The sequence below is a fragment of the Pleurodeles waltl genome, chromosome 4_2 (genome assembly GCF_031143425.1).
Source record: "Pleurodeles waltl isolate 20211129_DDA chromosome 4_2, aPleWal1.hap1.20221129, whole genome shotgun sequence".
Classification (NCBI taxonomy): Eukaryota; Metazoa; Chordata; class Amphibia; order Caudata; family Salamandridae; genus Pleurodeles; species Pleurodeles waltl.
The window spans coordinates 220,481,651-220,495,256 of record NC_090443.1 but is presented as its reverse complement, the minus strand read 5'-3'; positions in this window follow the sequence as shown (position 1 = coordinate 220,495,256).

Below are 13,606 nucleotides of genomic sequence, written 5' to 3'. Positions count from 1 at the left end.
GTTTGCTTAAAAAAACATATTTTCCTGACTTTTTTTGTAGGATCACCGCTCCAGCATAAAATTACACCCAGCGTTCCCCTCAGTCTACCAAGTCAAATGACACCTCAGTTATGTGGGTCCCCAAAGCAGAGTCAGCCTAAAGATGTATTAAAGAAAAATATATGCTTATCAGCTCGCTGTACTATGCCCTCAATCTCAGGTTTTTGGCCTTTGTCTGTTGCAGGCACCTAGCCCACCCACACAAGTGAGGTATCATTTTTATCGGGAGACTTGGGGAAACGCTGGGTGGAAGGAAATTTGTGGCTTCTCTCAGATTCCAGAACTTTCTGTCACCAAAATGTGTCAAAAAAGTGATTTTTAGCCAAATTTTGAGGTTTGCAAAGGATTCTGGGTAACAGAACCTGGTTGAGCCCCACAAGTCACCCCATCTTAGATTCCCATAGGTCTCTAGTTTTTAAAAATGCACAGGTTTGGTAGGTTTCCCTAGGTGCCGGGTGAGCTAGAGGCCAAAATCCACAGGTAGGCACTTTGCAAAAAACACCTCTGTGTTCTGTCGAAAAATGTGATGTGCCCTGTTGTGTTTTGGGGCATTTCCTGTCGCGGCCACTAGGCCTACCGACACAAAAGTGAGGTATCATTTTTATCAGGAAACTTAGAGGAACGCTGGGTGGAAGAAAATCTGTGGCTCCTCTCAGATTCCAGAACTTTCTGTCACGAAATGTGAGGAAAAAGTGTTTTTTTTGTAAAAGTTTGAGGTTTGCAAAGGATTCTGGGTAACAGAACCTGGTGAGAGCCCCTCAAGTCACCCCATCATGGATTACCCTAGATCTCTAGTTTTAAAAAATGGTAGGTTTCCCTAGGTGCCGGCTGAGCTAGATGCCAAAATCCACAGGTAGGCACTTTGCAAAAAACACCTCTGTTTTCTTTGAGAAAATGTGATGTGTCCACGTTGTGTTTTGGGGGCATTTCCTGTCGCAGGCGCTAGGCCTACCCACACAACTGAGGTACAATTTTTATCGGGAGACTTGGGGGAACATAGAATAGCAAAACAAGTGTTATTGCCCCTTGTCTTTCTCCACATTTTTTCCTTCCAAATATAAGACAGTGTTTAAAAAAGACATCTATTTGAGAAATGCCCTGTAATTCACATGCTAGTATGGGCACCCCAGAATTCAGAGATGTGCAAATAACCACTTCTCCTCAACATCTTGTGCTCATTTTAGAAATGCAAAGGTTTTCTTGATAGCTATTTCTCACTCTTTATATTTCAGCAAATTAATTGCCGTACAGCAGGTATAGAATGAAAACCCACTGCAAGGTGCTGCTCATTTATTGCCTTCATGTACCTAGGTTTCTTGATGTACCTACAAGCCCTATATATCTCCGCAACCAGAATAGTCCAGCAGATGTAACTGTATATCACTTTCAAAAATCTGACATCGCAGGAAAAAGTTACGGAATAAAACATAGAGAAAAATGGCTGTTTTTTCACTTCAATTTCATTTTATTTCAGTTGTTATTTTCTGTAGGAAACCCTTGTACGATCTACACAAATTACCCATTGCTGCATTCAGAATTTTGTCTACTTGTCAGAAATGGTTAGGTTTCCACACCCATTTCTGTCATTGACTGGAAGGAGGCTGAAAGCACAAAAAATCGTAAAAATGGGGTATGTCCCAGTAAAATGCCAGAATTGTGTTGTAAAATGTGGTTTTCTGATTCAAGTCTGCCTGTTCCTGAAAGGTGGGAAGCTGGTGATTTTAGCACCGCAAACCCTTTGTTGATGCCATTGTCAGCGAAAAAACCACAAGCCTTCTTCTGAAGCCCTTTTTCCCCATTTTTGGGGAAAAAAAAAGATTTTTTTCCTGTAATTTGGCTAATTTCTTGGTCTCCTTCAGGGGATCCCACAAAGTCTAGGTACCATTAGAATCCCTAGGATGTTGGAAAAAAAGGATGCAAATTTGGCATGGGTAGCTTAAGGGGACAAAAAGTTATGAGGGCCTAAGCGTGCCCTGCCCCAAATAGCCAAAAAAAGGCCTGGCACCTGAGGGGGAAAAGGCCTGGCAGCGAAGGGGTTAAGAGACTAAAGACACTTTAAATCATTTCTACAGTGATATTTTCAACATATACTTATTGCATCATAATTATTTTGACCTGCATTAATCCAGATAAATATTATATATTTTTCTAAACACTGTGTGGTGTATTTATGTAGTGCTATACTGTGTTATTGCATGATTTATTGCACAAATACTTTACACATTGCCTTGTAAGTTAAGCCTGACTGCTCAGTGCCAAGCTACCAGAGGGTGGGCACAAGATAATTTGGATTGTATGTGACTTACCCTGACTAGATTGAGGGTCCTTGCTTGGACAGGTGGTAACCTGACTGCCAAGCAAAGACCCCATTTCTAATAGGTATCTACTTCAGTAATGTTCCTTAGTTCATAGTGTTGTTAAGTCTATGTGCCTATGTCTAAGTGTGTTATAAAACTACAGGATTCTCCAGTCAGATTTGGATCAAGGGCTTGTACAGGACTCTCCCCTTCCACCAATGCAGTATGGTGGCTTGATGTGTAGTTTTATGCGGCTGTTATGGAAAGCTGAGCCCTAGGGTCCAATGCTGCTCAAATTGCATGCAAGACAGTACAGTGAGGCAGCTTAGTGTGTAGTGCTGTGTAAATGAGTGCAGATTAGTGTGAGTTGAAATGATTGACATGTCTTCATCTGTGCTGTAATGCAAACAGATGGCTAGAGCAAATGCATGCACCCTTGTAACATGGTGGAAGTGTCTCCGCAGCGGTACCAAGAAGCCAATTTTGCAGCAGTGCAGGTAGACAGCACAAACAAAAAATATGGCCCTTACTTGCACTCACTCATTCAGGCAGGACAGGCTGCTGCTGAATTCTGTTGTGTTGTGTAAAATATATACTAATAGTCCCCCAAGTGAATTCTGAGGTTGTGTAAAAAGCATACGTCTTGCCATGTGAAAAGCAACTTTAGTATGTGGCAATAAACATTTTAGAAATATAAGTTCCACATATCCCTGTGTACTTGAAAATGAAGAAAAATCTGCTTTAAACGTTACAGAAATCACTTATGACATAATCATTCCTGGAATCCTCTAAACATATCAAAATGTATTTCCAGAGAGACTGATACCACCTCCTGGACTTCAGCCTGTCCGTGATGGCCAACCGGTTGAGGACACCACCATGCCCTTCATGGATCATGACACCTTCCAACAGCTCCTGGACTTTTTGGACAATACTCATCTGGGAATGGCAAGGGTAGATGATGATGTTGGGTCTCCGGATAAACCAACAGACACAGAACATGGGCCATCAACCAAGACATCTTTACTGTGGACTTTGAGGACCCCCATGTTGCTTTCCAACAGTGAGTGGTAGGAGTACAGCAGCAGATGGCTGTTGAGGTCTGGGTGGGGATGAAGACCATAATAGGCACTCTTGAAAGAGTCTGTAAATGTCTTAGTCCTAATAAGAGTTTATCAAAGGCCATCACTGACACCTAAGCTTGGCTCCATGGGATTGATGAGTCCCCAGGCGGCATCACTGGTGTAATGATGCAGAATGAACAACAGCACCAGCCTTCTACATTTGACACCAGTTAAGTTGTCAGGTAGCTGGGGGGTACTAATACATCCATTCAGTCCCTATAGACCAAGTTAGACTCCTTAATAGCAACAATGAGTGCCTTCAACAGCAAACCCATTGAAGGAACTACTATGCTGTCTTACTAGCACTCACAAATGCGGTTGGGAACACAAGAGTCCCATCTTCTGCCTCTGATGTCTGTGTGAGTGCCTCCCATGAAACTCCACAACATCCAAGGGAGTCCAAAATGCATGAGAGGAGGAAGTTGATGATTTCCCTTGTTTTCGAAGAAAAACATCCCAATGAACATTTCTGACTGCCCCTGCCCAGTTTTCAAATCTGTCTTGTATCAGACATCATGCCACCCTCTTTTGAACCTAGGACAGTACTCTTTGTTAGTTCAGCAGCATTTCTGTCTACTTGGTGCCCAACATCTGAAGCAGCACCACCTAATGGCAACGTTTCTCTTCTCATTGAAGTCATGACACAAATGCAATTCTTGCATTCCATGGGTAAATTAACTGTAACCAGACCCAATAACTGTCATTTTAACTATTTGTATATGCTACTCTATGAGGTCAAACCTATATCACATGATGCAATGTGAGGTTAGGAACCTCTACAAGATAATAAATCTGTTGTTTTTTTAGATCCATATCATGTTTTGTATGGTTGTACTCCAAAGGTCTACAGTTGCATTGAAAATGTAAGCACAAATGTAACTTTTGTGAATGTAAAAAAGACTGAGCTAAACTTATTTGGACATGGTGCTTTGGTATGTGCACAAACACCTATTCCACTCATTACAATGTCCTAATAGCAATGTGTAGTTTAGCAATGCCATAACAGAATGTATCAACAAGATGACGTTTCTTGAGAGACACACAGTGAGAATCCACTGAAAAGTACACACAGTATTTCCACATATACATGGGATGTGTGAGGTATGTGAGGTTAAAACAATGTAACTAATGTCAACAATAATGTTTCCTTTTGCAAGAGTCCTGCATGATTTACTAACTTAATAAACCTCACTGGTCTACAAAATCATACTGAACAACACCAAAGGCTTGATTGTGTACTTATACTAGCCAGAGAACTATGCCCATAGGTTGCATGGCTTAGCATTGTACAGATAAATGTGCAGGGGCAAGACAATACTCTAAATTATTGTGCCCAAGACGTGCAAGTAAACCTTGACGCACTTGTGTTTACTGATAAGTGCAGAATAACTCAACAGAGGCTCAAATAAATGCGTGCTGATACTCTGCCACAGTGAGGTTTCGCATGAGTTGGGTGCATGCACATATTAAAACATTTGCACAAGCAATTTTTACATGAGTGGGACACCAGTGAGCTGTTATAAATGCTACACCTCCCCAGGTGAGGGTAAATTTAAGCCTTATGGTAAGATAGGCATTTGTATTTCCAAATTATAAACAAGCTGCATGATGTGGCATACAAGCAGAGCGTTTAACTTATAATGGTTGTCGTCCAACCATGTGTTACTTCATGAACATTAAAACTCCACCCAACAATGCAGGCCTACTTGCACAATGGTGCAAGGATGATAGCGCTAGTGCGATTCAGCAGTTTATTTCACAATACAGACAGGGAGCAGGAATCTGTACCAAAAAGGCCAGTTAAACACTTACCTACCCACTTTTTTCACGCAGGGTGCTACAGTAGGAGATTACCTGTGTTGTGTGGTGTGTAATCTCACTTTCTGAGCCCCACTTTCAGTAGTTTAAGATTGGAAATGACTCCATACAGAACTCAAATCAGAGGAAGACTTATAGTTGTCCAGAGGCCTCTGACAAAGCCACATATACCAACAAGGAACTCAGTACCATTTTTCCATCATGTACTCCACTCACCTAACACAATAGTACCAACATTTGCTTAAAAATCACATCCAACTAGAGAAAATAAAATATATTCATTTAACTGGGAAAAGTAATACTTTAAAAAAACTAACTAACCCTGCCTCTCATAAACTAACTATCCTTAACACTACCCTGTACTAATTTATCAAACTTTATTCCTCTCTTATCCACCAGTCACACATGAAAAGTTGATCATCAACGCCCACCCCACCTTAATACACATAGATCAGTTCAATACAAACATCAACTACATCCTAAACATTTACTAACTACACATAGAATATATATATATGGTCGAAGGATCAGGCCGATAAGCATTGCCATTTTTGTTTGAATAGCACTATACACTTTTATACTCTACAAGAAATAAGAAAATAAATTACCTTTCGAGTTGACGGATGGTGCTGGCGTCATTCCTGCCATGAGAAGGCCTACCATACTAAGAACATACTAAAACACTGCTATCCAAATACTACTTACTTATCTAAGCTAACTCTGTACCTACACTAGATCCTAACTATCACTACCTCTCCTAATAAAATGAAAAATTCTACAATAGCATGAAAGGGAATGTCCTGAGGGAGGGAAAGTCATATCTTGGTTGCTATCCCTTCCACTGCCTTCTAACATATCAATAGGATTTTTCTGATGCTGGACATCCCATTCCCCAAGCTTCCCTTCCTCCTATCTATTTGTCACATCAGCTTCACTAAGGAATAGTTCAAGGTGGCGGGTTGGGCACGTCTGACCCTCTTTCTCCCTGTGATTGGCCTGGCTGATCCATTTGAGGGTTCCAGATTTGACTGCATGCTGGCCTGTTGCTGCCTGACATCTTGACTCACTGTTGCTGCTGGGGTCATCTGTGGCCCGGACCTCCATCCAGATCCCCAGATTCCACTGGCCTTTGCCTCCTCATAAATCTGTGCGATTTAGCAGAAGCCAAGCACTATTTTCCTGACGTGGACATAGTGTGCCCATCAACCCTCAAATATATATTTTTTTTTTTAGTCATGTTCTTTAACCCCTTCATGCCAGGCCTTTTCCCCCTCCTGTGCCAGGCCTTTTTTAGGCTATTTGGGGCAGTTCGCGCTTAGGCCCTCATAACTTTTTGTCCACATAAGCTAATGAAGCCAAATTTGCGTCCTTCTTTTCCAACATTCTAGGGATTCTAGGGGTACCCAGACTTTGTGGGTATCCCTAAAGTAGACCAAGAAATGAGCCAAAATTCAGTGAAAATTTCATTTTTTTCCAAAAAATGGGGAAAAGTGGCTGCAGAAGAAGGCTTGTGGTTTTGCCCCTGAAAATGTCATCAACAAAGGGTTTGCGGTGCTAAATTCACCATCTTCCCAGCTTTCAGGAACAGGCAGACTTGAATCAGACAACCCAATTTTTCAAAACAAATTGTGCATTTTACTGGGACATATCCGATTTTTACGATGTTTTGTGCTTTTAGCCTCCTTCCAGTCAGTGACAGAAATGGGCATGAAACCAATCCTGGATCCCTAAACATTTCTGAAAAGTAGACAAAATTCTGAATTCAGCAAGGGCTAATTTGTGTAGATCCTACAAGGGTTTCCTACAGAAAATAACAACTGAAAAAGAAAAAAATTGAAATTGAGGTAAAAAAACAGTAATTTTTCTCTACGTTTTACTCTGTAACGTTTTCCTGCAATGTCAGATTTTTGAAAGCTACTGTTATGTCTGCTGGACTCTTCTGGTTGCGGGGATATATAGGGCTTGTAGGTTCATCAAGAACCCTAGGTACCCACAGCCAATAAATGAGCTGCACCCTGCAGGGGTTTTCATTCTATACCGGGTATACAGCAATTCATTTGCTGAAATATAAAGAGTGAAAAATTGCTATCAAGAAAACCTTTGTATTTCCAAAATAGGCACAAGATAAGGTGTTGAGGAGCAGTGGTTATTTGCACATCTCTGAATTCCGGGGTGACCATACTAGCATGTGAATTACAGGGCATTTCTCAAATAGACGTCTTTTTTACACACTCTCTTATATTTGGAAGGAAAAAATGTAGAGAAAGACAAGGGACAATAACAGTTGTTTTGCTATTTTATGTTCCCCTAAGTCTCCCGATAAAAATGATACCTCACTTGTGTGGGTAGGCCTAGCGCCCGCGACAGGAAATGCCCCAAAACACAACGTGGACACATCACATTTATTGACAGAAAACAGAGGTATTTTTTGCAAGGTGCCTACCTGTAGATTTTGGCCTCTAGCTCAGCCGGCACCTAGGGAAACCAACCAAACCTGTGCATTTTTGAAAACTAGAGACCTAGGGGAATCCAAGATGGGGTGACTTGTGGGGCTAAGACCATTTTCTGTTACCCAGAATCCTTTGCAAACCTCAACATTTGGCTAAAAAAACAGATTTTCCTCATATTTCGGTGACAAAAAGTTCTGGAATCTGAGAGCAGCCACAAATGTCCTTCCACCCAGTGTTCCCCCAAGTCTTCCGATAAAAATGATACCTCACTTGTGTGGGTAGGCCTAGCGCCCGTGACAGGAAATGCCCCAAAACACAATGTGGACACACCACATTTTTGGACAGAAAACAGAGGTGTTTTTTGCAAAGTGCCTACCTGTAGATTTTGGCCTCTAGCTCAGCCGGCAACTAGGGAAACCAACCAAACCTGTGCATTTTTCAAAACTAGAGACCGAGGGGTATCCAAGATGGGGTGACTTGTGGGGCTCTGACCAGGTTCTGTTACCCGGAATCCTTTGCAAACCTCAAGATTTGGCAAAAAAAACAAATTTTCCTCACATTTCGGTGACAGAGAGTTCTGGAATCTGAGAGCAGCCACAACTTTCCTTCCACCCAGTGTTCCCCCAAGTCTACCAATAAAAATGATACCTCACTTGTGTGGGTAGGCCTAGCACCCGCAACAGGAAATGGCCCAGAACACAACGTGGACACATCAAACTTTTTGACAGAAAACAGAGGTGTTGTTTGCAAAGTGCCTACCTGTAGATTTTGGCCTCTAGCTCAGCCGGCACATAGGGAAACCAACTAAACCTGTGCATTTTTCAAAACTAGAGACCTAGGGGAATCCAAGATGGGGTGACTTGCGGGACTTTAACCAGGTTCTGTTACCCAGAATCCTTTGCAAACCTCAACATTTGGCAAAAAAAACAGATTTTCCTCATATTTCGGTGACAGAACGTTCTGGAATCTGAGAGGAGCCACAAATCTCCTTCCACCCAGTGTTTCCCCCAATCTCCCGATAAAAATGATACCTCACTTGTGTGGGTAGGCCTAGCGCCCGTGACAGGAAATGCCCCAAAACACAATGTGGACACATCACATTTTTGGACAGAAAAGAGAGGTGTTTTTTGCAAAGTGCCTACCTGTAGATTTTTACCTCTAGCTCAGCCGGCACCTATGGAAACCAACCAAACCTGTGCATTTTTAAAAACTAGAGACCTAGGGGAATCCAAGATGGGGAGACTTGTGGGGCTCTGACCAGGTTCTGTTACACAGAATCTTTTGCAAACCTCAAAATTTGGCTAAATAAACAAATTTTCCTCACATTTCGGTTACAGAAAGTTCTGGAATCTGAGAGCAGCCACAACTTTCCTTCCACAAAGCGTTCCCCCAAGTCTCCCGATACAAATGATACCTCACTTGTGTGGGTAGGCCTAGCGCCCCCGCAACAGGAATTGGCCCAAAACACAACGTGGACACATCACAATTTTTGGACAGAAAACAGAGGTGTTGTTTGCAAAGTGCCTACCTGTAGATTTTGGCCTCTAGCTCAGCCGGCACCTAGGGAAACCAAACAAACCTGTGCATTTTTTAAAACTAGAGACCCAGGGGAATCCAAGATGGGGTGACTTGTGGGGCTCTAACCAGGTTCTGTTACCCAGAATCCTTTGCAAACGTCAAAAATTGGCTAAAAAAACACGTTTTCCTCCCATTTCGGTGACAGAAAGTTCTGGAATCTGAGAGCAGCCACAAATTTCCTTCCACCCAGCATTCCTCCAAGTCTCCCGATAAAAATGTTACCTCACTTGTGTGGGTAGGCCTAGCGCCTGCGACACCAAAAGACAACGTGGACACATCACAATTTTTGACAGAAGACAAAGGTGTTTTTTGCAAAGTGCCTACCTGTAGATTTTGGCCTCTAGCTGAGTCAGCACCTAGGGAAATCTACCAAACCTGTGCATTTTTTAAAACTAGAGACCTAGGGGAATCCAAGATGGGGTGACTTGTGGGGCTATGACCAGGTTCTGTTACCCAGAATCCTTTGCAAACCTTAAAATTTGGCTAAAAAAACACATTTTCCACTCATTTCGGTGACAGAAAGTTCTGGAATCTGAGAGGAGCCACAAATTCCCTTCCACCCAGCGTTCCCCCAAGTCTCCCGATAAAAATGGTACCTCACTTCTGTGGGTAGGCCTAGCGCCCAGGAAAAGAAATGGCCCAAAACCCAACATGGACACATCACATTTTTTCACAGAAAACAGTGCCCACCAGTGGATTTTGGCCTCTAGCTCAGCATGCAGCTGGGGAAACCTAGCAAACCAGTGCATTTTCTAAAACTAGAGACCCAGGGGAATCCAAGATGGGGTGACTTGTGGGGCTCTGACCAGGTTCTGTTACCCAGAATCCTTTGCAAAACTCAAAATTTGGCTAAAAAAACACATTTTCCTCACATTTCGGTGACAGAACGTTCAGGAATCTGAGAGGAGCCACCACTTACCTTCCAACCAGCGTTCACCCATGTCTCCCGATAAAAATGATACCTCACTTGTGTGGGTAGGCAAAGCGCCAGCGACACCAAAACACAACGTGGACACATCACAATTTTTTACAGAAAACAGAGGTGTTTTTTGCAAAGTGCCTACCTGTAGATTTTGGACTCTAGCTCAGCCGGCACCTAGGGAAACCTACCACACCTGTGCATTTTTTTAAACTAGAGACATAGGGGAATCCAAGATGGGGTGACTTGTCGGGCTCTGACCAGGTTCTGTTACCCAGAATCCTTTTCAAACCTCAAAATGTGAATAAAAAAACACATTTTCCTTACATTTTGGTGACAGAAAGTTCTGGAATCTGAGAGGAGCCACAAATTTCCTTCCACTCAGCGTTGCCCCAAGTCCCCCGATAAAAATGATACCTCACTTGTGTGGGTAGGCCTAGCGCCCGTGACAGGAAATGCCCCAAAACACAATGTGGACACATCACATTTTTGGACAGAAAACAGAGGTGTTTTTTGCAAAGTGCCTACCTGTAGATTTTGGCCTCTAGCTCAGCCGGCACCTATGGAAACCAACCAAACCTGTGCATTTTTAAAAACTACAGACCTAGGGGAATCCAAGATGGGGGGTCTTGTGGGGCTCTGACCAGGTTCTGTTACCCAGAATATTTGGAAACCTCAAAATTTGGCTAAAAAAACAAATTTTCCTCACATTTCGGTGACAGAAAGTTCTGGAATCTGAGAGCAGCCACAACTTTCCTTCCACCCAGCGTTCCCACAAGTCTCCCGATAAAAATGATACCTCACTTGTGTGGGTAGGCCTAGCGCCCCCCGCAACAGGAAATGGCCCAAAACACAACGTGGACACATCACAATTTATGGACAGAAAACAGAGGTGTTGTTTGCAAAGTGCCTACCTGTAGATTTTGGCCTCTAGCTCAGCCGGCACCTAGGGAAACCAACCAAACCTGTGCATTTTTGAAAACTAGAGACCCAGGGGAATCCAAGATGCGGCGACTTGTGGGGCTCTAACCAGGTTCTGTTACCCAGAATCCTTTGCAAACATTAAAAATTGGCTAAAAAAACACGTTTTCCTCCCATTTCGGTGACAGAAAGTTCTGGAATCTGAGAGCAGCCACAAATTTCCTTCCACCCAGCATTCCTCCAAGTCTCCCGATAAAAATGTTACCTCACTTGTGTGGGTAGGCCTAGCGCCTGCGACACCAAAAGACAACGTGGACACATCACAATTTTTGACAGAAAACAGAGGTGTTTTTTGCAAAGTGCCTACCTGCAGATTTTGGCCTCTAGCTCAGTCGGCACCTAGGGAAACCTACCAAACCTGTGCATTTTTTAAAACTAGAGACCTAGGGGAATCCAAGATGGGGTGACTTGTGGGGCTCTGACCAGGTTCTGTTACCCAGAATCCTTTGCAAACCTCAAAATTTGGCTAAAAAAACACATTTTCCTCTCATTTCGGTGACAGAAAGTTCTGGAATCTGAGAGGAGCCACAAATTCCCTTCCACCCAGCGTTCCCCCAAGTCGCCCGATAAAAATGGTACCTCACTTCTCTGGGTAGGCCTAGCACCCACGAAAGGAAATGGCCCAAAACCCAACGTGGACACATCACATTTTTTCACAGAAAACAGTGCCCACCTGTGGATTTTGGCCTCTAGCTCAGCCCGCACCTGGGGAAACCTAGCAAACCAGTGCATTTTTAAAAACTAGAGAACCAGGGGAATCCAAGATGGGGTGACTTGTCGGGCTCTGACCAGGTTCTGTTACCCAGAATCCTTTTCAAACCTCAAAATGTGAATAAAAAAACACATTTTCCTTACATTTTGGTGACAGAAAGTTCTGGAATCTGAGAGGAGCCACAAATTTCCTTCCACTCAGCGTTGCTCCAAGTCTCCCGATAAAAATGATACCTCACTTGTGTGGGTAGGCCTAGCGCCCGTGACAGGAAATGCCCCAAAACACAATGTGGACACATCACATTTTTGGACAGAAAACAGAGGTGTTTTTTGCAAAGTGCCTACCTGTAGATTTTGGCCTCTAGCTCAGCCGGCACCTATGGAAACCAACCAAACCTGTGCATTTTTAAAAACTACAGACCTAGGGGAATCCAAGATGGGGGGTCTTGTGGGGCTCTGACCAGGTTCTGTTACCCAGAATATTTGGAAACCTCAAAATTTGGCTAAAAAAACAAATTTTCCTCACATTTCGGTGACAGAAAGTTCTGGAATCTGAGAGCAGCCACAACTTTCCTTCCACCCAGCGTTCCCACAAGTCTCCCGATAAAAATGATACCTCACTTGTGTGGGTAGGCCTAGCGCCCCCCGCAACAGGAAATGGCCCAAAACACAACGTGGACACATCACAATTTTTGGACAGAAAACAGAGGTGTTGTTTGCAAAGTGCCTACCTGTAGATTTTGGCCTCTAGCTCAGCCGGCACCCAGGGAAACCAACCAAACCTGTGCATTTTTGAAAACTAGAGACCCAGGGGAATCCAAGATGTGGTGACTTGTGGGGCTCTAACCAGGTTCTGTTACCCAGAATCCTTTGCAAACATTAAAAATTGGCTAAAAAAACACGTTTTCCTCCCATTTCGGTGACAGAAAGTTCTGGAATCTGAGAGCAGCCACAAATTTCCTTCCACCCAGCATTCCTCCAAGTCTCCCGATAAAAATGTTACCTCACTTGTGTGGGTAGGCCTAGCGCCTGCGACACCAAAAGACAACGTGGACACATCACAATTTTTGACAGAAAACAGAGGTGTTTTTTGCAAAGTGCCTCCCTGCAGATTTTGGCCTCTAGCTCAGTCGGCACCTAGGGAAACCTACCAAACCTGTGCATTTTTTAAAACTAGAGACCTAGGGGAATCCAAGATGGGGTGACTTGTGGGGTTCTGACCAGGTTCTGTTACCCAGAATCCTTTGCAAACCTCAAAATTTGGCTAAAAAAACACATTTTCCACTCATTTCGGTGACAGAAAGTTCTGGAATCTGAAAGGAGCCACAAATTCCCTTCCACCCAGCGTTCCCCCAAGGCACCCGATAAAAATGGTACCTCACTTCTCTGGGCAGGCCTAGCACCCACGAAAGGAAATGGCCCAAAACCCAAAGTGGACACATCACATTTTTTCACAGAAAACAGTGCCCACCTGTGGATTTTGGCCTCTAGCTCAGCCTGCACCTGGGGAAACCTAGCAAACCAGTGCATTTTTAAAAACTAGAGAACCAGGGGAATCCAAGATGGGGTGACTTGTGGGGCTCTGACCAGGTTCTGTTACCCAGAATCCTTGGCAAACCTCAAAATTTGGCTAAAAAAAACATATTTTCCTCACATTTCGGTGACAGAACGTTCTGGAATCTGAGAGGA